Raw genomic sequence first — 25,883 nt, forward strand, 5'->3', positions numbered from 1 at the left:
GCCTAATATCAGGGAATGGACTTAATGGATTTGGATTTTCAGTAATAGAAGTAACTCCTGCTGCTTTCTACATGTGTGACTTTTATTTGTGAAGTATGGGAAAGCATTAACTTAACTGCTAAATGCCCTCTCTCAAAATTTCAGATACTGTATTTGTCCACATTCCATGCTGGCTCTTGTTCATATCCAGCCATTTGGTAATGTCATGAAAACAGTTTTGTTTATTCACGTGTGCATTTGTTTTGGTCAATTATGCACAAATAATATCTGCTTTGGTTTAAAAATGAACACGTGGCCTGCAATTCTACTCCTAGGTATATACAGAAAAGAATGAAAGCAAGTGTTCAAACAAAAACTTACACACTAATCTTAAAAGCAACATAATTTATAATAGCCAAAAGATGGAAATAACCTAAATGTCCATCAATGGATGAATGGAGAAATGAAATGTGGTATATGCATATAATGGAATATTATTCATACATTAAAAAGTACTGATACACACTACAACATGGATGAACCTTGAAAACATTATGCTAAGTGAAAGAAACCAGACGCAAAAGGTCACATATGATACGATTCCATTTATATGACATGTCCAGAATAAGGATAGCCATATAGACAGAAAGTACATTAGTGGTTGCTTAGGACTAGGCGAAGAATGAGGGGATAAGAGAGTGATAGCTAAGGGGTACAGAATTTCTATTTATGGTGATGAAATTGTTCTAAAAAACCATTGAATTGTACACCTTAAATGAGAAATTGTATGGTGTGTGATTGCTATCTCAATAAACTTTCACAAAAATATAAATTTTTTAAATGAACACATGAGCCCTCTGGTTTTAGTCAATGAACTTTTAATTCAAGGAGTACTTGGGTCCACCACGTTCAAGTTTTCAGACTGACTCCCAGTACAACGGTAGCAGGGAAGAAATTTTTGCTTGCTTTGTTTACCACTATATCTACTGCATCTAGAACAGCGCCAATAAATTTCTTTTTGGAACACCATGGGTAATTTTCCAATATTTAAAATCAGTATCCACCAGAAGATAAGCTTCAGGAAGGCAGGAATTTGTGACTGTTTTCTTCACTGCTGCTTCTCCTGACCTTGAACAATGCCTGGCACAAAGTGGGCACTCCACAAATATTTGTAAAATGAATGTACAGCTTCTTCTGTTCCCAGCTCAATGGAACACTGTCCGTAACATCCAACCAGACAATAAAATGGTGGGAGAGGAACCTAAATGAAAGAAAATGAATTGGCAATGAAAAAAACAGATCACTCAAAGCAGAAATGGCAATCAAATATGTGAAAAGTTTTTCAAACCTCCTAAAAATTGAGGGAATTAAAGGACAGCAAAGTGGAAGGCTGATCCTGCTCTTTGCACTTGCTAACACACTAAGGTTTCTGTCACCACTTCACTAAGATATTCTGTATACCTCCCATACAGACACACAAACACAACTGGAGAGACAGACTAGAGAAACAAAAGACTTCAGGCTTGATGAAAGTGGAAGTTCATTAAGGGTGGTCTATAGCTGACTATCTTGATGGTGGGGCCTGGTTGTCGCACACATCTAGATCCCCTCCTCTCCTCCTTACACCTGACACCCCCATTGGGATGTGTGTGTGTGTTTGTGTGTGTGTGTGTGTATTTATGTGTCTGCTGTGGAATGAATCAGATCCAGGTCTTGGAAATCCACTTCAGCCAGAACCTCTCATCTCACATCTGTTCATCAGTTAAGATTTAGTGTAGAAAAGGTCCGCACCTGATGTTCTTGAGTGAGTGCCTGTACATTGTTACCTTCATTGCCAAAAGGAGGAGACAGAAAAACATTAAACTGATATAAAAAAAAAAAGAAGTCAAAGAGGACTAGAAGATCCACCCCAAATCCGGGGCTTTTACACGTAATTCAACTGGGGAATGAGAGGTCTAAGGAACTGTCCAAGATGATGCAGTTAACTAATCAGAGAGAAAAGACTGGGACCTATTTATCAAAAATAAAGAATATCCACTACCCTACAGAGTAAGTCAGTATATCTATATCACCTGATTTATAACCACTGGATTTATAGTTGAGGTTCCATGGTATCCTGAAAGGAACATAGAATTGGCAGTTAGGACTTTTGTTCTCATCTCTGATCATCCACCTAGTGGCTGCGGGATCCCAGACAAGATAATTCACTGAATTGTGCTCTAGTCTCTTCATCTGGGAAATGGAGGTAATAACTCCCCACACCACAAGAATATAGAGGATAAAACTGACAGGCCAGACAAGGTAGCAGGCCTGGTGCCTGGCTTATGATAGGCACTAGGATACCCCTCAGCTCCCAAGCAGGCAGAAGTCATGTGTCTTATGTCTTAACTCTTCTGCTTCTTCTCTACACCTCAGGCTTTCATGATCCTAACTGCCTTCCCCAGCACAGTGATTAAATGCAGAAAAGGCAATGATGTCCTCCAGGAGGAAAACTCCCAGGGAAAAACTAATTTAAGTATGAATTTTGCTCCTCAATTCTATTGCCAATGCTATTGCTGACTTTAACATTAACCTCCAGATTGGCTACCTCCCTCTGTTCAACCCCTGTAGTCTCAATGAATATCAGCCCTCTGCCTCTGCTAAGCAGCCTCAATGTCACAACAGGCCATTGCTTCAAAACTCTCCTGACAGTTTCCTCAATTCTCTTACAACCATCCTCCTTTTATTCCAACCACTGCTTAAAAAACCACACACTACAAAGTACACAGTGGCATTATTTATCATACAAAATCCTGGAAACAAGACAAGGATAAATTCCCACAAATATTATAAAGTCAGAGGTTCTGCACATTTTATTTATTTTTTAAGTTTTTATTTAAATTCCAGTTAGTTAGCATACAGTGTAATATTAGTTTCAGGTGTACAATATAGTGATTCAACACTTCCATACAACACCCAATGCTCATCACAAGTCCACTCTTTAATCCCCATCACCTATTTAACCCATCTCCCCACTCGTCTCCCCTCTGGTAAACATCAGTTTGTTCTCTATAGTTAAGAGTCTGTTTCTTGGTTTGCCTCTCTCTCTCTTTTTCCCCCTGTGCTCATTTGTATTGTTTCTTAAATTCCACATATGAGTGAAATCATATGATACTAATCTTTCTCTGACTGACTTATTTCACTCAGCGTAACACTCTCTAGCTCAATCCATGCCATTGCAAATGGCAAGATTTCGTTCTTTTTTATGGTTGAGTAATATTCCACTGTACATATGTACCACTTCTTCTTTATCCATTCATCAGTCGATGGACACTTGGGCTGTTCCCATAATTTGGCTATTGTAGATAATGCTGCTATAAATATCGTAGATAATGCTGCTATAAATATCTGGTTGCATGTATCCCTTTGAATTAGTATTTTTGTATTCTTTGGGTAAATGCTAGTAATGCAATTGCTCAATCTTAGGATAGGTCTATTTTTAACTTTCTGAGGAACCTCCAAACTGTTTTCCAGAATGGCTGCACCAGTTTGCATTTCCACCAACAGTGCAAGAGGGTCGCCTTTCTCCACATCCTCGCCAACACCTGTTGTTTCCTGTGTTGTTGATTTTAGTCATTCTGACAGGTGTGAGGTGATATCTCAGTGTAGTTTTAATTTGTATTTCCCTGATGATGAGTGATGTTGAGCATCTTTTCATGTCTGTTAGCCATCTGGATGTCTTCTTTGGAAAAATGTTTGTTCATGTCTTCTGCCCATTTTTAATTGTATTATGTATTTGGGGGGTGTTGAGTTTTATAAGTCTTGTCTTGGAGCCAAGATGTCCTTCAACAGATGAATGGATAAAAAAATGTGGTTCATATATACAATGGAATATTACTCAGCCATCAGAAAGGATAAATACCTACCATTTACATTGACATAGATGGAACTGGAGGGGATTATGCTAAGTGAAATAAGTCAATCAGAGAAAGATAATTATCATATGGTTTCTCTCATATGTGGAATATAAGAGATAGTGCAGAGGATCATAGGGGAAGGGAGGGAAAACTGAATGGGAACAAATCATAGAGGGAGCGAAACCATGAGAGATTCTTGACTCCAGGAAACAAACTGAGGGTTGTGGAAAGGGGAGGTGGGTGGGGAGATGGGGTAACTGGGTGATGAGCATTAAGGAGAGTACACAATGTGATGAACACTGGGTGTTATATGCAACTCATAAATCATTGAACACTACACCAAAAACTAATGATGTATTATATGTTGGCTATTTGAATTTAAATTAAAAAAAAAAGAAAGATGCTATTAGTCTTATTTTACATATAACCCAACTGAGGCACACAAGGACATCCATCCTATAAGAGACAGAAGAAGAGTTCTGGATCTTGGTCCCCAGCACCCAGAAACCTCCCATTTGGAAGCCTTGTGGTCTTCCAGTCTCAAGGATTGGTTGTCTTAACTTGCTGGGTTGCCTTCATAGGTTGTATCATGCAGAAAAGGGGTAAGTGGCCTTAGCGTGATGACCTTGTGATTCAACCAGTCCTCAAGTTACTGAGGTAGTTTTATAAAAGCACAGTCTTTAAATGGGGAAAGAAGACCTATGGGAAGGGTGATAAATTAACTATTTTAGAGTCTCACCTCATGCCAGCATTTTTTAGACCCTTTAATTCTAACTACAACCAGTGGAGGCCAAATCTACAATTCCCATTATACAAATGAGGAGAGTAAAGCAAAGACAAAGAGGGTAATGTTCTTGAAAGCTGAATCAAACCTAAAACATAAGCTCCTTTCACATCATCCTGATGGTTTTCCAATATGAAAATAACTCTGAATTTTGTAAGCATGTAATTTACAGCTGAGGGATTATGTTTTAGCTGAACTTGGTAGTATCCTGGAGGGAATATGGGGTTGGCAGTCCAAAAGGCATTGGTTACCATCTCTGTCTTTTTTTTCAGGGGTTGTGTGACCCTACACAATATCCCTCTTATTTTCAAACCTTAGTTTCCTTATCCAGAGAATGGAGATGATAATTATCTTCCTCGCAGGAATAAATAAAATAACATATGTGGGACAAATGCTCAGAATTCCCTGAGTTCCCTACAGGGCAGGAACCAGAGAACCCATCTGCAATGGAACCATGTACCAGTTGACATTTAAATGGCAATAGTAATAGCAGTAAATTGCTGGAGAGTACAATCAAGTATAGAGGTAATAACAACCAGCAATCCAAATACCCACTGATAAACAAAGTTAACATTTGGATACAGTTTCCATATATATATAGATAGGTAGATAGATTTATAATTTATATAACTGTATTAATACATAACATAGATGGAGGGAAAGGAAAATACAAGATAATAACTTGTTTTGAGCAAACATAACAATTATGTAATCAGTAAAAGTAAACAAAATAAAAAAATTTAAATATAGGATAAACCTGTGAATTAAACCACAAAAATTATTTTAGAAATGTATTTAATTACTTGGAAAATATGTTGTTATCTGAAAAAGACATGTTGCAAACATATGGTATGGTAAGATTGCATTTTCCTTTGAAAATATATTTATCTTTATATTTCTATTACATATATTATCTCACACATGCATGTGTATGTGTGTGCTCACACATATGCAGAGTTCTCTTTAGGTAAGAGTATAGATGAAAGGAACTTCTTATCACTTGCTGTGGTTTAAGACAGTGTACATTGTGGAGGAAAGAAAAATCCAGTGATTTATTATAAAAGTTCACATATTCCCAATTTAAGGCATTCTGGTAAAAATAATTCATTTTAATTTATGTTTCACTTTTCTAAATATAAGGATCTATATATGAAACCTATATATTTTTCCTCATACTAACCGAAGAATTCGTCTCTATTTGTGTTCTCTGTCTCTACTTAAGTAGGCAGTCCTCACTTAAACAATTAAATTGCTCCCAAACTCCTCAGGCAAGAAGTCCAATGACTCATTTTTTCCATAATTAAAGGCACAGTATATGTTTCAAGTCCGGTAATGGCAGAGTAACTCATGTTGGACCAATCCTCCCATAGCTCACAATTAACAACTCTGGAAAAAATTAATATAACTATCTGAAAGCACTTGAAATAGACTGAAAGCAAGCAGAGATTGGAAGGAAGTTAACATTTGGAAGAGGGAATAGAATCTGACTGCCTGTTTTTATGACATTTTGCCTGGTTACATGTGGAATGTCTAAAACTCAGATGGACATCTCTAGTCTTACTAGTTTAGGACTCAATGGATTTTGGGACAACCACAGCAGCTGGAAAATGAAGAAGGAACTCACTGGAAGGTGAAAGCCACAAAGAAGGTACCACAAATTCTGTGTAAAGTCTTGGCCCAAACCTCTGGTTGACCCCTGAACTACATACACATGGTGAGGAAAATGCTAAGTTTCTGTTCTTTTAGCCTGAGCTGAAATATTTCAGCTAGTGCTAATTGCAGGAGAGACAGAGTTTAGATTCAAAATTGAGCCAAGTTAACTGCTTGCTGAAACAAATAAATAGTTTTTAGAGAAACAAAATTCAGAATCTATAAGGTATCGTTCACAATATCCATGATACAACCCAAAATTATTTGACATTTGAAAAAACAGAAAAATATAACCCCATACCAAAGCAGAAAGGTAATCAATAGAACTGACCCCCAAAAGAGCTAGAGGTTGGAAACAGCAGAAAATCTATTATAGCCGTGCTCAAAAACATAAAGAAAAATATTCTCATAATGAATGAAAACAAGAAATGGAAAATACTTATAAATGGAAATGTGAGATCTGAAAAATATATCTAAAAGATAAAAATTCCTGATGAGCTTCACAGAAGACTGAAGGTAATGGAGGAGTCTGTAAACTTAAAGTGAGATCAATAGAAATTATATAGTTTGAATAATGGGAGAAAAAAGTGTGAAAAAATTTGAGTCACAATGACCTGGGGACAATGCAAAAGGTCTAACATATGTGTACCTGGAATGCCAGGAGAAGACAAGGTAGGCAATGGGGAATAAAAAGTATTTAAAGAAATGATGAGGGAAATTTCCTCAATTTGGTGAAAGACACACATTTACAGATACAAGAAGCTGAGAAAATCCCAAGCAAGACAAAGACAAAGAATACCACACCTAAGCACATCATGGACAAATTGGCAAATGCCAAAGACAAAGAGAAAAAAACCTTAAAAGCAGTTTCAGGTCAAGATAACCCATTATATACAGAGTAGCAACAATACAGATGATAAATGACTTCTCTTTAGAAACAATGGAGGCCAGAACACAGTGGGAAAGCGTCTTTAAAGAACTGAAAGGAGAAAAAAACAACCTGTCAATCCATAAATTTCTACTCAACAAAAATATATGTCACTAGTCAAAGCAAAACAAAGTGTCCTATAAAGAAAAACTAAGAAAAGTCATTGTCAGTACATCTGCAATATAAGATAATTGATACCAGATGTAAAATCTAATCTATAGGAAGGAATAAAAAGCAGAAGAAATGGTAAATATGTGGGTAATTATTTTAAAAACTACTTTTTATTTCCCTCTTAATTTCTTTAAAATACAAATGACTGTTTAAAGCAACAATTATAACATGTGTTGTAGAATTATAATTTATGTGGATGCAATACATGTGATGGTTATAGCATAAAAGAGAGGTGTGGTGAAAGGAAATGTATGAAAACACGGTCCTTTCATCTTATGTGAAGTGGTACAATATGGATTCTTTTTTTTTTTTTTAAGATTTTATTTATTTATTTGTCAGAGAGAGAGAGAGCACAAACAGGGAGAGGCAGCAGGCAGAGGGAGAAGCAGGCTCTCCGCTGAGCAGGGAGTCTGATGCGGGACTCAATTCCAGGACCCTGGGATCATGACCTGAGCCGAAGGCAGGCGCTTAACCGACTGAGCCACCCAGGCATCCCTGCAATATGGATTCTAAAAACACTGTAGGGGTGCCTGGGTGGCTTAGTCATTAAGCGTCTGCCTTCGGCTCGGGTCATGATCCCAGGGTCCTGGGATGGAGCCCGCATCAGGCTCCCTGCTCTGCGGGAAGCCTGCTTCTCCCTCTCCCACTCCCCCTGCTTGTGTTCCTGCTCTCACTATGTCTCTCTGTCAAATAAATAAATAAAATCTTTAAAAAATAATAAAAAATAAAAGTAAAGACACTGTAAAAGGTTAGTGATTTATATTGTAATCCTTAAAAGCAATCACTTAGAAATGTAAAGAGGTATAGTTAAAAAATCAATAAAGCGGAATGGAATTCTAAAATATATCCACTTAATCTAAAAGAAGACAAGAAAGAATGGAGAAATGTTTTTAAATGAGATACATTAAAAATAACAAAGTGTTATAATTAAATTTAATTTTATTGATATTTATTTTAAGTGTAAATAGACTAAACTCCTCAGTTAAAATACAGGAATGGGATTTAAAATGCAAGATCTAAATATATGCTGTCTAGGGACATGCAGTTTAAATATAAAGGTCAAATAGGCTGAAAATAAAGTAAAGGAAAAGATATACCATGCAGACAGTAAGCATAAGAAAACTGCCGGCTATATTAGTATCAGATTTTTGACGTGGTAGCTACAGGACTCTGTGCCTCTGCTTCAGGATATAAACATGAACAAAATGAACAAAGTCCTTGCCTTTATGGAGCTCATGATATAGTAGAGTTGATAATAGACAGTAAACAAGAAGTAAAATATAGAGTATATGAGATGGCATAGGTGCTTTGGAGAGGAGCAAGAAGGTAATAATTAAGATCAGGGACTTTGGAGGCACTATGATGAATCTCAGTCACAGCTGTGCACACATAACAGCTGTGTGGCCTTAGGGAAGGTACTTAAACCTCTCAGTGCCTACCTTTCCTCATCTCACAGATGGATATAATAACAATAATAATAATCATGGTAATAATAATAGTACTTCCCTTGATGTGAGAAATAAATGTGTTAGTACATACGAACACATAAGTGAGCACTACCTAAGTTTTTCCTATCATTTTTATTTTGGAAAAAGTAATGCAGGGAAAGGGGAGAGGGAGTGCCTGGAACGGGGTGGGGCTGAATTTTTTTAAGTAGTGCAGTCATAAAAGTTCTCTGAAGAAGGTGACATTTGAGTAAAGACTCATCTCTATATGGAGCATAATTGTGTGTTAGAACAGAGGCCAGCACAGGGGGCAAGTGATTCACTACAAGTCTAATGATCAGTGATAGGTCTGGAATCTGGGGCCCAGGTATTTGATTCCAGTCCTCTGTTCATCGTGACTATCACTTCTCTCTCAAACTTAATGGGAAATTGTTTCTTTAATATTCAACTAAAATATGAAATAACAAAGAAAGGCATACAGACTAAAAAGAAGTTTCAAGGATGAATTCTGTTCCTCTGAGGTTTTTCATGTTTCATTATTACCAATGCTCTTCCTCACATTAACATCTTAACTTTCTCATTGTTATCACTTTCATAAAAATCTTCTTTACCATCCAAACTTAATTCCAAAATCCACCATTTCACATACTCTCCTGACAAAATCCTCAACTCCCTCTGTATCAGTAAAGTCACAAATTTTCTTTTTAACAATCATTAACAATGATTAACAACCATCATTAAGTAGCAAATGGACATTAATTGGTTCCAATATTTTACAGTGAACTATATTATGAATTCATTTAGAAAAAATAGTGAAAGGTTAAAAGGTTAAAAAAGACTTTGTCTACCCAAAAACAAAAAGAAGTAACATTAAGGAAATGTGAATTATGGGAAAAGATTTCCAGCATATTTCACAGGCAGATATTAAATAATCTTAATATGAAAATAAATTTGAATACCTAGAAGGGTGTTATTCAAAATCTACAATGAAATAATTTAAATAAAAGTTCTGCATCACAAACATATAAGATTAAAGAACAAATAAGTATAACATATATAAATAAAAAGGCATATTATAAAATATATACACACTCATATATATGTAGTGATTAAAATTTAGAAGAACAATATATATGTTCATGCGAACCCACTTATACAGTACTATACACACAGAAATATATTTGGAGAATATAAACTAAATTACCATGTATGAACATCTTGCTATGTAATAGGATCAAAGAAATATAACAAAAACTTTTTCAATAGCAATACACATTTTTCCACTGCATTTAATTTTGAAACAAATACATATAATTTTGAAATCATAAAAAAGTGAGACAAAGTTGTAGTTTATTCCTGATTGGGAATTTGATTATAAAAATATTGTCAAAATATAATATGTCTTTATATTAATATATACACACACATTTAATACACATACACATAATTTTAAAAGAGAGATTACAGAAAGTTTAACAAAATTTATATCTGTATGCCCACACTTACATATGTGTTTCACTATATATATCTATACATATTTTAACATTATCTCTCTCTCTCTCTCTCTCACACACACACACACACACACACACACACACACAGTTTTTATATCCTGGAAGAAGGTGAAGAAAAGTTCTTGTCACATGATTTAATGTGATTTAATGTCTGGGGGCTCTGTCTAGATTATTTCATTTTCAAGTAACCTTCCAGAAAATTCTTTCTGATGGAGCCCCTCCTTTCCTGGTAAATGATGTCCAAGCCACCATTCTGGATTTTATCATTAAATGACACTAATCTCCAATTTTTTATTATTTGGAAAAAGTACCTATTAAAAGTTATTTTGCATTGTGAGTTGTAAAAGAGTATATAAAACAAAATCATGATTAAATCACACTACTCAGCAGTTTTCTTCTTTTCTATGGTTCCACAGATGAAAATCATATTACAGGTCTGGGATCAGAGCAAAGGGAAAAGAGGTTCAGGCCCCTCTACAATTGTGCTGTGAAGTTACACACAATTTTCCAGAGATGCCCAACTGCTGGGTAGTGGATTTCCACACAGGATTTCCTCAGTTTCCTCAGGGACAAACCAAGTCCTGGAGTATTCCCTGACCATGATACCTGGCTGGGGTCTCAGATTAGCTCTCCGCTCCCCTCTTTCCCTGGTTAGTTTCCCTGGTTAGCCTCCCTCAGGTCTCAGTTTAAACCTCACTTCCTGTGGGAAGTTTCCTCAGACACAGATAATGGTTTGATTATCCTTAATCATCTAGTCACTCCACCAGCTCACCATTTCCAGATACACTTTTTCATTTGCAAGGAGTCCGATGAGAGTGAGCTCCGAAAGTCTCACGGGCTGTGTGGCTTCATACAATGCACTGAAGACTCTAGAGCTTTCAAATGTCCTATCTGAAGCTTCGCCCCAGGATTCACCTCTTGCACTTTTTTTTAAAGTATTTATTTGTCAGAAAGAGAGAGAAAGAGAAGCTGAGCACAAGCAGGAGGAGCGGCAGGCAGAGGGAGAAGCAGGCTCCCTTCTGAGCAGGGAGCCTGAAGTGGGACTCGAACCCAGGACCCTGGGATCATGACCTGAGCTGAAGGCAGATGCTTAACCAACTGAGCCACCCAGATGTCCCAACCTCTTGCACTTTTTGAGAGGGATGTCCAGGACATGGGCCAGTTGAGCAGTGGAACAGCAGAGTTGTTCCATGGAGAACAACTGGGGCGGGTACTGTAGAGAAGTTGTGGAGGCTGTGGACTGATGTTCCCTCCTCTAAAAGGTCCCATGAGAACTCCTAAACGAATCTCTTCTTTTTACCAGACACGGTATTCCATGGCAAGGACCACAGGAACCTCCCAGAGGTACAACTGCGGGCTTGAAAGTTTAAATGATTTACTTTGTGGAATACTGTTGAAAATCTATTTCCAAAATATATAAATGAACTTGGAAAAGAGGGAAAATGAAAGCAAGCAAAATTCTCTATTAAACTCTGGTGACATATAATCATTCTCTATATTCTTATTAACTGTGTGCATAATATGACACTGACTTATCTTTTTTTTAAAGATTTTATTTATTTATTTGACAGAGAGAGAGAGCACAAGCAGGGGAAGCGGCAGGCAGAGGGAGAGGGAGAAGCAGACTCCCTACTGAGCAGGGAGCCCAATGCGGGGCTCAATCCCAAGACCCTGGGATCATGACCTGAGCCGAAGGCAGATGCTTAACGACTGAGCCACCCAGGCGCCCTACGCTGACTTATCTTTTAATCTATGTGATAATATTGAATCTCTTGACATACCTGCAGAGTCCACATGGTGTTTCCCTCTTTACAGATGAGGAGGCTGAGCCTCACATCCCAGGCGTGCCTGAGGCCAAAACACCTGTGTGACCTACACTGCCCTTGTGATTTCATCAAATGCCAAACAAGGACCCTATGAGGGAAGGTCCTCTGCTCAATCCCCGGATGGGAGGCCTGAGGCTTGGGAAGCTTAGTGCCCCATCCTGCCGTCTTTCCATTTCCTGGAACCCTCTCCAAAATCACCTAACACAAGCCCAAATCCCATAATACTTTATTCCTAATGCCCTCTTATTGAGACATCCCATGGGTCTCTGTGGTGTCCATTCTCCCTAACTGTAATGAGAGAAATGCCCAGAGGCAGCTGCTCCGTTCATTTCCCTGGGTCCTGGCACACTCTGCTTATGGAAAGATAAGGCTGTGGAATCCATGTGGGCTTAGCTCCATGAAAAGGCATTATTTCCTGTACATTTCTTCTTTTCCTGCTCATTATGAACAGAGGCATCAAGTTCATGGACACCTCCAACAAGGTGCACATCTTACAAAGGTTGCTGGTGGAATGGGTGGTAGGCCCTGCTTCATGTGCCCTTTCAGGGCCCAGCAGCCTCTGTGAGGAAGGAGGCCCAGAAGCAGCTGCAAGTCTCCAGGGGGAGTGGCCATGATGATGCCCTTTTCCATCCCTCATCTCCAACTAGTTTGTGTGCCTTCACCCAGAATACCTCTGGATCCTGTGTTACCCTCTGCTCCCAATATTTTGTTCTGGAATTTATCTCTGACTGATCACATACTCTGGGATCCCTGCCTGTGGTCCCTAACCCCAAAGTACTGCATAACTGCTAATCTTCCTAAATATAGATTCCATTGATCCCACATGGCTTCTCATAAGCCTTGAGTGACATCATGCCTTTAATGATCCCAGAATCCCCCTCCGTTCACAGCCCCTTGTCATACCATCATCCTATCACTCTTGTGCTGAAGAGAGCCAGTGGTTGGATGCAAACATTTTATACCTCTTCAATGGCCATATCCAAAGGCAGGAACCTCAGATCTGGAGCAGACAAAGTTAGACACTGTCCCCACCCCTCCAAAATAAAATAAAGTGAGAAGAAGTGATGCCTGGCTGTTCTTAGTACCCTAGCCTGCGTCAGAAAAGGTGGTGGTGAGGTAGTGGTAGGAGGACATGCCTCTAACCAAGTATCTCCCAGGTCAGGCAAGGCTTTGATCTCACCCAGACTTCCTAGAAGATTGTGTAATATCACAAAGAAGCAAATATGTAATAATCCTGCAATTGTTCCTAACCCAGGATGGTCTCAGCCCCCTGGTGTGTCCAATCAGTTACCTCTGAGCCATGTCTGCTCACCTGAGAGCCCCCACTCTTCACCAGTTGGGCTGGACTCCCCATCTCTTCCCTCCCATCCAGCTTCCATTAGTCCTGCCCACTGTGCAGGCCCAGCTCATCTTTGGGGAGTCTCTGACGACTCCAGTGAGCCCTTCCTCCTCTTTATATATGAAGGAGATTCTACAGAGGTTACCATAAGTTCCACAAGGACCTGGACCTTGTGAAACCATTACCGTGACCTCTGCAGCCCCTGGGCCACCGAAGGTGTGAAGAGTGACAGATGCTCAGTGAACACCCATGTGACAGTGTAGGACATGCAGGGGAAGGAACTTACCCTGGGATGGCTCAGGCATTGAGTCCCAGGAAGAGCTCCTGACGCGCATTCCAGTGTTCCTCCCAGTAGATCCCCAGTCACCTCTTCCTGGGCATCAAGATCTTCCCAGACACCCAGGTCATGTGCAGTCCTGATGCGAACATAGAGGGCACCAACTGAGGACAGAAAAAGCAGAATTGTTCCATGGAAAGGATAAGGACTTTGCCCCAGCGCAGCTCCATAACACCGCATGTCACAGAGATGGCACTGAAATACCTATGTTAAACGGATGAGTATGTGTGTTTCCCTTCTTCTTACATTGGCAAATATTCACTAAAACGTGGTGATGCTATTGAGGTAAGAAACCTCATCCCTGTCAAAGACTGGAGCAGTTGGGATGGGAAGGAAGCAAACATTGGCATTGTGGATGATACACCAAATAACATGTTGGAATCTTTACAAAGATTTCTTCCTGAACTCTTCACAATGATCCCTTGAGGTAGGAGTCAGAATTTCTTTCTAATCCTCAAGAAGGTGAGGTTGAGAGAAGTTAAGTAGATTCCTTAGGCTCACTCAGCCACTAAGAGACAAAACCATCATCATCTCCCCTGTTTGCCTAACTCCAGAGCCCAAGTTTGGAACCAGAAATGCAACATCCCCTTTAGATGCATGATTTGAGCAAATGAAAATGATAGGTACTACTGGTGAGTGTACAGCCACTCTGAAGAGCAATGTGGTAACTCTTAGTAAGTATGTAGTGAAGCTGAGTGTGATCCTACGTAATGATCCAGCAATTGCACAACCTTGGTACGCAATGTGAAAAAATAATTGACAGGTGAGCACAAGGAAACAAATAACAAGAATATTCTTTGATACATTGTGATAATAAATCTTTAGGGGGAAATGCCCATTAATAGAACACCAAAAAAATACATGGTGGTATAATCATTGGAATCATGCACAGTGGTGAAGCATCAATGAAATATAACTACAGGAATCTGCACATAGAGCATCTCAGAAACATAAGGTGGTGTAACAATAGTAAGGAGTGCAAGGACACCTACATCATGAGATCCATTCTGATTAGAGATGCAGTCATTGGTAATGAAAGTATAAAGAAAACCACAAGGATCAAAAAAACCAATTTCAATAGAGTGTTTACCTCTAAGGAATGGGAAAGTACAATCAGAGGAGTAGACAGTGGGATTCCAATGTAAGTGGAGTTACAGATTTCCTTCTTAAAGTATTTTAGCTGCATTGCATATGTCCTGGTATGCTGTGCTTTTATTTTGTCATTCATCTCAAAGTGCACATGGAACAATCTCCAGAATAGACCTTTATGTCACAGTATGAGCCTCAAAAACTTTTAAAAGATCAAAAACATACAAACTATCTTTTCTGACCACAACGGCATGACACTAGAAATCAATAACACAATGAAAACTAGAAAATTCACAAGTTGGTGAAAATTAAACAATGCCCTCTTAAACTATCAATGGGTAAAAAAATTACAAAATAAATTAGAAAATACTTTGAAACAAATGAAAATGAAAACACAACATACCACAACACCTTATGGGATGAAGTGAAAACAGTACCCAGAGGGAATTTATAGCTATAAATATTTACATTAAAAACGAAAAAGATTTCAAATCGGTAACATACTTTTACACCTTAAGGAAACAGGGAAAAAAGAGCAAACTAAATCCAAACATAGTAGAGGAAAGAAATAGTAAATATTAGAACAGAGATAAGTGAATAGAAGATAGAAAAACAATACAATTGACAAAACCAAAAATTGGTTCTTTGAAAAGACCAATAAATTGACAAATCTTTAGCTAGAATGACAAAAGAGAGAAGCTTTGAACAACTGAAATCAATAATTAAAATGGGGGCATTACCACTGACCTTCCAGAAATTTAATAAAAAGTATTATAAAAGAATACTATGAACAATGATATGCCAACAAGTTATATAACCTAGGTGAAATGGACAAATTCCTAGAAAAACACAAATGACCACAAATGACTCAAAAAGAAAAGAAAAGAAAATCTCAACAGATCTGTAACAAGTAAATAAATTGAATTGGTAATTAAACAGTTCCCAAAAAGAAAAACCTAGGACCAGATAACTTCATTGGTGATTATTATCAAACATTTAAAAAAATATTACCAATCTTTCTCAAACTCTTCCCCAAAAAAAGAGGAAAAGGGAATACTCCCTAACTTATTCTATAAGGCCAGTATTCCTCCACAAAAAAATCAATAAATGTACTATGCCACATTAATAGAAAAAAGGGGGAAAAAAACCACAATCATCTCAATTGAGGCAGAAAAAGCATTTGACAAAATGGAACACCCATTTAAGATAAAAGCACTCAGAAAACTCGAAATAGAAGGGCACTTCCCCAACATGATAAAGGACATTTATAGAAAACTCAAAGCTAACGTTATACTCAGTGGTGAGCAACTGAAAATTTTCCGCCTAAGATCGATGACATGACAAGAATGTCCGCTTTCACCACTGCTATTCAACATAGTACTGAAAGTTCTAGTCAGAGCAGTTAGGCAAATAGAGAATTAAAAGACATCTAAATTGGAAAGGAAGACTTAAAACTATTTCTACTAACAGGTGACATGGTCATATATACAGAATCCCTAAGAATCCACAAAAAAAGCTACTATAGCTAATAAACTAATTCAACAAAGTTTCAGAGTATAAGATCAACACACAAAAATCAGTTGTATTTCTATACTCGAGCAATAAGCAATTTGAAGAGGAAATTAAGAAAACAATTTGATTTACAATAGCATTCAAAGAAATAGAGTACCCAGAAATAAATTTAACCAAGGAGGTGAAAGATATGTACAATGAAAACTACAAAACATTGCTGAAAAAAATTAAAGAAGACCTAAATAAATGGAAAGACATTCCTTCCTTGTTTATGGTTAGAAAACATAATATTGTTGAGATAGCAATATTACTCAAAGCAGTCTTCAGATTTGACAAAATCCCCAAAGATATAAAACATAAGTTCACACAAAATCTTGTACACAAATGTTCACTGCAGCATTATTTATAATAGAAAAAAGTGGAAAAAAAGCAAATGGATAAACAAAATGTAGTATATTCATTCAATAGGGTATTATTTGGCAATTACAAAATGAAGTACTGTTGTAAGCTACAACATGGGTGAATTTCAAAATAATTATGCTTAGTGAAATAAGCCATACCCCCACCCCAAAAAAGAATATTTACTATATGATAGTTTTCTATGACATTCTGGAAAAGATTAAACTATGGGGATAAAAATAAGATCAGAGATTGTCAGAGACAGGTGGAAGGGGAGAGGAGATTGAACTTTACCAGATGATAATAAATGTTTATATCTCCATTGTGGTGGAGGATGCCAACCAATTGTATGCTTTGTCAAACTTATAGAACTGAACACCTAAGAAGAGCCAGAGTGACTGTATGTAAAGTATACTTCAATAACTTGAGCTGAAAAAATAGACCACTTTTAAGACCAGTTCTGAGTTGAAGAGGCTGATAGAACACTTAGAGAAGAATACTTGTCAGAAACCACAGGAAACATTTAAAAACAATTAAGACAGCAATTGTTAACATTCAGTTATTTTCCTTCCCCTCTATGCAAACATTATGATTTTAAAATAAAGTGAGCAAATTATTTTAAAAATGTAATGATAACGGCTAAAATAATAGTAAAATAATAGTAAGTTAATGTATAATTTCCAAAGGGGTAGAATTAAACCAAGGATTTTAAAGGGCAAAAAGCCTAAAAGAATCCAGAAACTAGAAAACAATACCTGAAACTAGAAAAAAGAGGAGCATAGGAAAAGCAGGAAAATAGAAAGGACAAAATCAAATGGCATAAATAACTCCAAATACATAAGAAATTATACTAAATATAAAAACACTAACCCAGCCACTTGTTAAAAGACAATATTTGATTGATTTGCAAAAGACGCCTAAAATATAACGGCAGAGAAACGAAAAAATAATTCCAGATATATGGAGTTAACAAGATTTACTACCGAAAAATAACAGCATCGAAATGTTGAAAGTAAAAGGACAGAAAAAGATAGGTCAGGCAAATACTGAACAAAGAAACCTGATGTAGCTATATTATTGCCAGAAAAAAAAAAAACAGTCTTTAAGGCAAAAAGCTTTATTAAAGATAATGAGGGTCAGTACAGAATGATGAAAGGTATAATTCTCCTGGAAGGCATCACAGTTATATGCTTTTATGCTTCCTAATAACACAGCTCCAAAACCTACAAAGCAAAAATCGACAAATTACAAAGAGAAATTGACAAATCTACCATTATAGTGAGAGTTCTTAACATTCCTCTCCCAGTAATTGATATATCAAGCAGGTAAAAAATCAGTAAATACATAGAAGACTTGAAAAAGTGAAATTAACATCTTCATCTAATGGACCATAGGATTCTACACCAACATTTAGAGAAATCAAATTCTTCTCAAGCATTTTGTAAAGGAAACATTTACAAAAATTGACATACTAGCCCATAATATAAATGTCAAAAAATTTACAAGCTGATTCTAAAGTGTATTGGAAAGAGCAAAAGTGCCAGCAATAACCAAGATAATTCTGAAGCCAGAAACAAGATAGGGAAACATGCCCTACCAGACACCATGACCCATTAGAAATCTATAGTAATTAAGACAGTGCGATATAGGCACAGGGACAAATAGGTTTGCCAGATAAAATACAGAAAGTCCAGTTAAATTGGAATTTCAGATAAACAATGGTATGTATTTTGCATGCTAAATCTGGCAACCTTATATACATTTAAGCCACTGGAACACCAGAGAGAGCTTAGAAGCAGAACCATACACATACGGGAACTCAACCTTTTACAGAGGTAGCAGATCAGGTCAGTGGGAGGAGATAAGTTATTCAGTATGTGGTATTGGGACAATTGTTTATTTATATGTACAAGAAATACAGTAAAATTGCTTCTGTATCTCACACCCATAAAAATTCTGTCCCAGATGGATTAAAGACTAAATCTAAAAAAAATCTTGAAACACATAGAGGTAAATATAGGAATTAATTTTTTGACACTGGGGTAGGAAAACTTCCTAAAACAAGACACAAAAAGTACAAACCATAAAGCAAATGACTGATAATTAAATTACAATGAAATAGAAAACTTGTGTATCAAAACCTGCATTTTATTTTTTTTCAAAACATGCATTTTAAAATGCATGAAAAGGCAAGCCTCAAAGTAGAAAAATATATTTGCAACAAATATAATGAACAAAGGATTAGTATCCAGAATTGATGAAGAATATGTAATCTATTATATAAATCAAGAAAAAGATACCACACAGTCTATGAAAGTTTCTAGAAGATTCAAATATCTTTGACTGTTTTCAGTTCTGGGTGGCCTCAGCTCTTCATCCTGAAGGTCTGGTCAGGGATGGACTTCTAGAAGCCCCTTAGACTGAAAAGGGATGAAATGTGAAGCAGTGTGAAGCTTCTTTTTCTGAGTGGGTGCTATGAATGATAGAAATGCCTTCATATGGGTCAGAGGCAACATGATGCCCCACTTTTCTCTTGTAAGCAAGAAATAACTTTTCAGAGTCCTTGTAAAAACAGAATCAGCCAAATGCTTCGATCTGCAGGTACACAAAAGCAAATACATAGCATTATACAACAAGGTCTTGGTAAGTGATGGATATTTTCAGATTTTACTTTATATGCTCACTTATTTTTTGAATTGTTAAAGGCACATACGGTGAGCAATATTCTTTTACAATGCACACAATATAAACATTAAAAATGGCCTTATTTTGTATTTTGAAGCTCTCTCATTTGTCTTTCTCCTGGAATATTCTGCACCCTACTCCTTTCTGAAAGTGCATTTTGTGACGTGTCTCACTTTAGCATATTTATCCACTTGGTCCCTACATTTTTAAGAGGAGAAAAACAGTGTTCCAAGTCCATGCACATTGAGAATTTTAAATTTTACTTACAAACCAACAATAACAAATAATCTTATACAAGGATCATTTCTGTAGGATAGTACTTAGCAATCCAGAGAGATCAGGAAATACAGAGACAGGGAAACAATAATCTGTAATTTTACTTTACACATGTCTGTATTGTTGACATTAAAAGGATAATATTATTATTAAAATAATGGTATTAAAAGAAAATGAATAAAACTTTTGAATGGCCTTGCTTGCATCCTCCCTCAGCTTTCTTTTTTTTTTCAACTAGAATTTTAAAGCGCAACCAAAACCACTTATTTTCTACCTTTTAGTAATCTTTCCATGTATTTTATAGGCAAGCCCTTACCAGGTTTTGCTTGACTTACTTCCAACACTCTGGCACTTTCCCCTTGTTTCTGAATGTACGTGTTCTGGATTAAGAAAGCTCCATATATGGTAATGTGGATTCCATTAAGCAGAAGAATGAAAGAGTAAATCCCATTACTTAGCCATGTGACTGTAGGCATCTTTCAAAGAGAACACCCTCTACCCTTCACCATTTCACCCCACCCCAAACAATCCTGGACTCTAATCAGAAGGTATTAAGTGATTCTTTTTAAATTGTTCTGTAAGTAACAGATTGGAGGGAGGCAAAGTAATGTAAGGCTGAGTATCAGGAAAGTCAATGTAAATGGGTTAAAGTGATCCTGATGACAGAATCCCTCTTTTTAATACCTACAACTGAGGAAAATATGGCACACAGATAATGCAGTGACTTGCCCAAGGTCATAGAACCACTATGCAGGAGGGAAAGGACTAGCACGTAGCTATCAGAAAGGAATACAAATATTTCTACTGTACCACACAATAAGGTAATGAGAGGAGAAAACAATACCTGATTTGTCTTATTTGTATTATGTCAAGAACATGGAGTCTGACTGATATCAGAAAAGGATAGCCTCCAATCACAATTTTTCCACAGAACGGATGAACAACCCTACACCGGCTGTTGCATTTAATCCATTCTAAAATACACATTTGTTTCACTTTTTAACACTTCAGTCACTGGTCTTAGCATTACTACAGCAAGCATTTTATCTTTCTTGGTAATATCTAAAATAGCTTGTGTCTTAAAAGTGATGGCATCTTATATTCAATGAAATACAGCTCTTCACCTGTTGGAGCTTCAGTTTCCTCATCTAGAATATAGAGCTGAAAAATCAAACTGTCATGAGGATTAAGGGAGGTAAAACAGTGTACAGCAACAATCCCAGCTCCAGGCACAGAACAGGTGCCCAGAGTTCCTTGGGTTCCCCAGAGGGAGTCCCCTCAGGATTCTCTCTCTTCCCTCTCCCTCTGCCCCTCCCCCCCATGTGCACGCTCTCTGGGGAAGCAGTGAATGGGGGCATGGACCATGGAACCCATCATCTGACCCTTCTACTTTCTCCCAGTGAATCAGCTCCTTAAATCTGCACCCTCCTTTCTAATCCAGCTTAAAATGCATGGCCCATCACTTCAGCTGTTTCACTTCAGTGATCCTCCACTCTCTTGTCCCTTGGTCCTTCTGCTTCAACCATGGGGTAAACCCCTGCAATATAGAGCTGTGGATTGTCCTGCAGGAAAAAATTCCTGCAAAAGGAATTGCTGGGTCAACATGCAAAAAAGGTTTACCCTTTTTAACTTACTGGATGACTGTGGGGAAAGAGCTCTCACCCATTGTTGGTGGGAGTGGAAATCAGTACTGAACATTTTAAATCTGCATTTGACAATGCCATATGCTTTGGATGAAAATTTTTACTCTCAGGAATTTATCCTATGGAAAATCTTAAACAAGTTCTAAAGATATATGCACAATCACCATGATTGTACCATTGTTTCAAATAGGAAATTCTTGTAACAAGTTTTGCTGTAAGATAAATTCCTCAGGGCAGAATGACTGGATCAAGGCTTCTCAGATATAAAATATTTAATTTGGGGCGCCTGGGTGGCTCAGTCAGTTAGGCATAGGACTCTTGATTTCAACTCAGGTCATGATCTCAGGGTTGTGAGATCGAGCCCCAAGTTGGGCTCCGTGCTCAGCGGGGAGTCTCCTCAGGATTCTCTCTTCCCTCTCCCTCTGCCCCTCCCCCCATGTGCATGCTCTCTCTCAAATAAATAAATCTTAAAAAATATTTAATTAAAAAGAAGAAAGTAAGAATCACTTGAAAAAAATAACAATTACCATTAGTTCTTCTGCCACTAGTCAGAAATAACCGTCTCTTTATTTTCTATTACTATTATGTATAATATTCAAGGAAATAGTTACTGAGGGAGAGTGCCTTTTCAAGATCAATATTATCACTACATTTAAAGATATGCAAACTGAGGTTCAGAGGGGTGAAGAAATTTGCAGGAGTAAGTAACAGAGTTGGAATGGGATCCCAGGTACACTTCAGAATAAAACACAGCACGTTAATCTATATTTTGATATTCTATCAAATTACTTCAATAACCCTGTGAAGAAAGGGTTATTTTCCTCCTTTTCAGAATGAGGAAACTGAAGCACAGAGGGGTTAAGTATCTTACCTATGGGTCACTCCTTAGTAATGTGCAGAACTCAGATAAGAACACAAAGTGCGTATGACCACAAAGCCTTTTTATCTTTTCAACTCATCACACTGCCTTGTGTTCTTTAACTATAAAAGCATTCATGAGCTTTGTTTCTAACTATGAAAGTAACTCATGTTCATTTCGGATATTATCAAAAGCACAGGCAACTATATAAAGATACAAATAACCTCCAATCTTACTCTCACTGATAAACAGTGTTCATGGTTTGCAACATCCCCTTGCAGTCAGAAACATCCACATATATGCACATTCATGTCAGTTACACATACCTTTTATGTGACTAGAGTCACATCGGATGGATATATGGTATTGTGTACTAATTTTTTAACCTTCACATTATATCATTTGGCGTGAGGATAAGATCTCCATTTCCTTTGCAGAAATTTACCAATGATCCAGCACCAATTCTTATTGACTATGAATTCTCAAGCAATTTATCAAATACTCAATGTTCCCATGCACTTGGTTCTACTGATTATTTTTCTATTCTGTCTCATTAACATATATGTCAATTCTTGCACCAGGATTGGACTGTTTTAATACTGCATCTTTGTAGAACCTTGTCATCCAAGGTAATACTCTACATCTCTTCCCAAGCACAAGCCCTTTATCCTTCTTCTGATTGGCTTGAGAAAGCTAATAATAAAGGAACATAAAGATAACATTTATTGAGCCCTTAGTGCCAGACATTTCACTAAATGTTTTACATGTGTTTTTTCTTTTAATTTTCATTACAACTCAATTTGTAGGTTATTGCTGTTATAACAACCATTTGAAAGATTTTTTTAATGGGGCTCAAATAAATTAAGGAATTTGCCAAAGGTCATGCAACCAGAAAATGGTTGGCCCAAACCCCCAACGTGCGTGTGACTCCATATTAGAGGTGAGGCCAGCACAGGGGAAATGACTCATCCAAGGTCCTGAGGTTCATTATCGTGCTTAGTTCGTCTGTACTGTCTCCTCTTTCCAGGGCTCAGGGAACACTGTTTCTTTGGATGTTCAAATAGAAAGTGAAGTAACAGGGACAGGAAATCACATGGAATAAAAGGAAATAGGGCAATGGCTGTCTTCCCTTTCCCCAACTTCCTCAGATAACTCATTCCACAGCACAGAAATGGCACTCAACTTCATACATTATGTATTTAAACATTTCATTTATTCTTGCTACATTTCCAAATAATCTGACAGTTCTGCTCTTTGCTTTATGTCAGTCTCTTTTATGGTACAGAAAAGTCAAGGTGGGCAGGACAAACTTCTTTTAAGTTGCATACTATATGCCAAACACTTCCTTAAGTTTTCTCATTTTCCTCACACAATTCTGTGGGAAAGGTATCAAATTCTTCCCATTTTACAGCAGCAGAATTCAGGTTCACAGAGAGTAAATAAATTTTCCAGAGTTATACATAGATCTTGTAAGAGGCAGGAATGGAGGTTCCAGCTCTTGCCCTCTCCCCACAATAGATACAGAGCAGCCTCCCTTCTGGAAGATGGGCTTCTAAGGCTGGAGAAATGGTTGGATCACACTCCCCTGCCCTTGTGGCCCCTTGAGTACTCACTCAACAACCCGTCTGGGTGATGAAGATGACAGAGGAGATGAAATCCCGCCCCTTGTGCCAAGGCACCTGGATATGGGACCAAATCTGTTGGCTGATCCCTGAGGCAGTGCGTGGAGCTTGTACAGAAGCTCGGGCTTTTAAACAACTAGGAAGGTGACCTAGGTGATGAAAATAAACATTCATCAAACTCATTCTATATCATAGTAATTTCATATCTCATTTCATTTAATCCCAAAAACGAACTTTCAGGATAGAGATTACTATCCTCTTCATAACCTAGAGCTCAAGCCAATAAATTCAGGTTAGTAATATTGTAAATTACAGACCAGGAACTCTAAACCTGGACTTGTTCTAAAACCTGACCTTTTCTCTCTGCTTCCTGTGGCCTCATGGGCTTTGAATGCTTTCTCTATCTAACCTCCCAGTAGACTGGCAATTACTCCACCCCAGTGTATTCTTCAAACATTTATAATTAACCATATTGTTTTTTAATAATAAAAATCAGTAAGATTTTAAAACACTTACATTGCAAGAAAATAAAACAAAATATAAAATGGGAAGGAAAATCATTCACATATACTATAGACATTGAGTTAATATTCATGATAAATGAGAAAGTGACCATATGGTTTGACATGCTCCCAATTTATGTCTGTTGTTTAACAGTGCAACCTTCACTCTCAAAAGTGCCCAGTTCAGGGGCGCCTGGGTGGCTCAGTCGTTAAAAGTCTGCCTTCGGCTCAGGTCATGATCCCAGGGTCCTGGGATCGAGTCCCGCATCGGGCTCCCTGCTCCCCGGGAAGCCTGCTTCTCCCTCTCCCACTCCCCCTGCTTGTGTTCCCTCTCTCGCTGTGTCTCTCTCTATCAAATAAATAAATAAAATCTTTAAGAAAAGTGCCCAGTTCAAACAATAAATTATATGGTCATCCTCAATATAAATAATTCCTTTTGAATAGTAAGAGATGAGTAAAGGGTAACTTGTAATTTTCATAAAAAGCTGTGGAAGTGCCCAACAAATCAATAAAAAGATAACCCAAACACAATAATGAAAGAAATACAAATAAAAATCCTAAGATTTCATAAGAAAAAAAAGAAAAGATGTAGATTAGCATGTTGTCCTTTTTCTTTTTGCTGAATAACAGATATGTATAGCTGTATATTTATATTGTTCATATATATAGTGCATGTATTTGCACAAAAGTACTTATATATGCTAGTACCATTATATTGGGATAAAAACATTTGTAGAATATATTAACACTCTATTAAGAACATTTATCTTAGGAGGGCAAACAGCAGTTTCACCTCTATTTATACATTTCTCTATGATTTGATGTCCTAATGTACATATATATCAATTTTATAACTCAGAAAAGTAATTGAAATACAATTTTTAAAGCACAAGAAACATTTTGTTATGATGTAGCTCATACAGATAATGTTATAGATCTATTCATTTAGAACAGCATTCACTATTAAGCAATAAAAAGCAGATTATACACTATGTACAATATGATCCTATTTATTGTTGATAATACACTTATGTATACGAGCAAGTACATATCATAAAGCAAATGTGTCTAAAAGATATGACCCAAAATACAAAATATGCACAAACACGCACACACTACACACCCACACACACAGATACACACTCCCTCAGAAACACTCACACTGACGGCTTTCTCTTCATCTGAGACAGGGGTGGAACTTCCTGTCAAGAGCTCAGAGAACTAAACAGTATCTGATTCTGCAGGAAGGCCTGCCTGTGCCATTCAAGCCTCCAGCAAGCCCTGTTTGGTGGGTCAGAACAGAGGCCCCTCCCTCCCCAAATCCTTGTAGAGCCTCCTCCCAGAGATATCGAGAGATGTAGTTCTGACTCTGACCAGCAGGTGGCGATTATCTCAATACACAACCTTTGCTGCAATAGAAAAGCCT

General features: G+C 37.4%; 1 long non-coding RNA gene across 2 annotated transcripts; it reads right to left on the bottom strand.

Annotated features, from left to right (window-relative positions):
- Positions 1 to 885: 885 nt before the first annotated feature.
- On the bottom strand, positions 886 to 25,675 carry LOC116623165. Of its 2 annotated transcripts, XR_004297681.1 has the most exons (4): positions 25,619 to 25,675; positions 23,946 to 24,103; positions 13,819 to 13,973; positions 886 to 1,240 (listed from the first exon to the last, which is right to left on the bottom strand). It is a non-coding gene; the product is annotated as an uncharacterized LOC116623165 (long non-coding RNA). The 2 variants fall into 2 exon arrangements; XR_004297682.1 differs by lacking the exons at positions 886 to 1,240; positions 13,819 to 13,973 and adding an exon at positions 19,176 to 19,464.
- Between the last annotated feature and the right edge of the window lie 208 nt (positions 25,676 to 25,883).

This window comes from Phoca vitulina, unplaced genomic scaffold (genome assembly GCF_004348235.1).
Source record: "Phoca vitulina isolate PV1807 unplaced genomic scaffold, GSC_HSeal_1.0 scaffold57, whole genome shotgun sequence".
In the NCBI taxonomy this organism is placed as follows: Eukaryota; Metazoa; Chordata; class Mammalia; order Carnivora; family Phocidae; genus Phoca; species Phoca vitulina.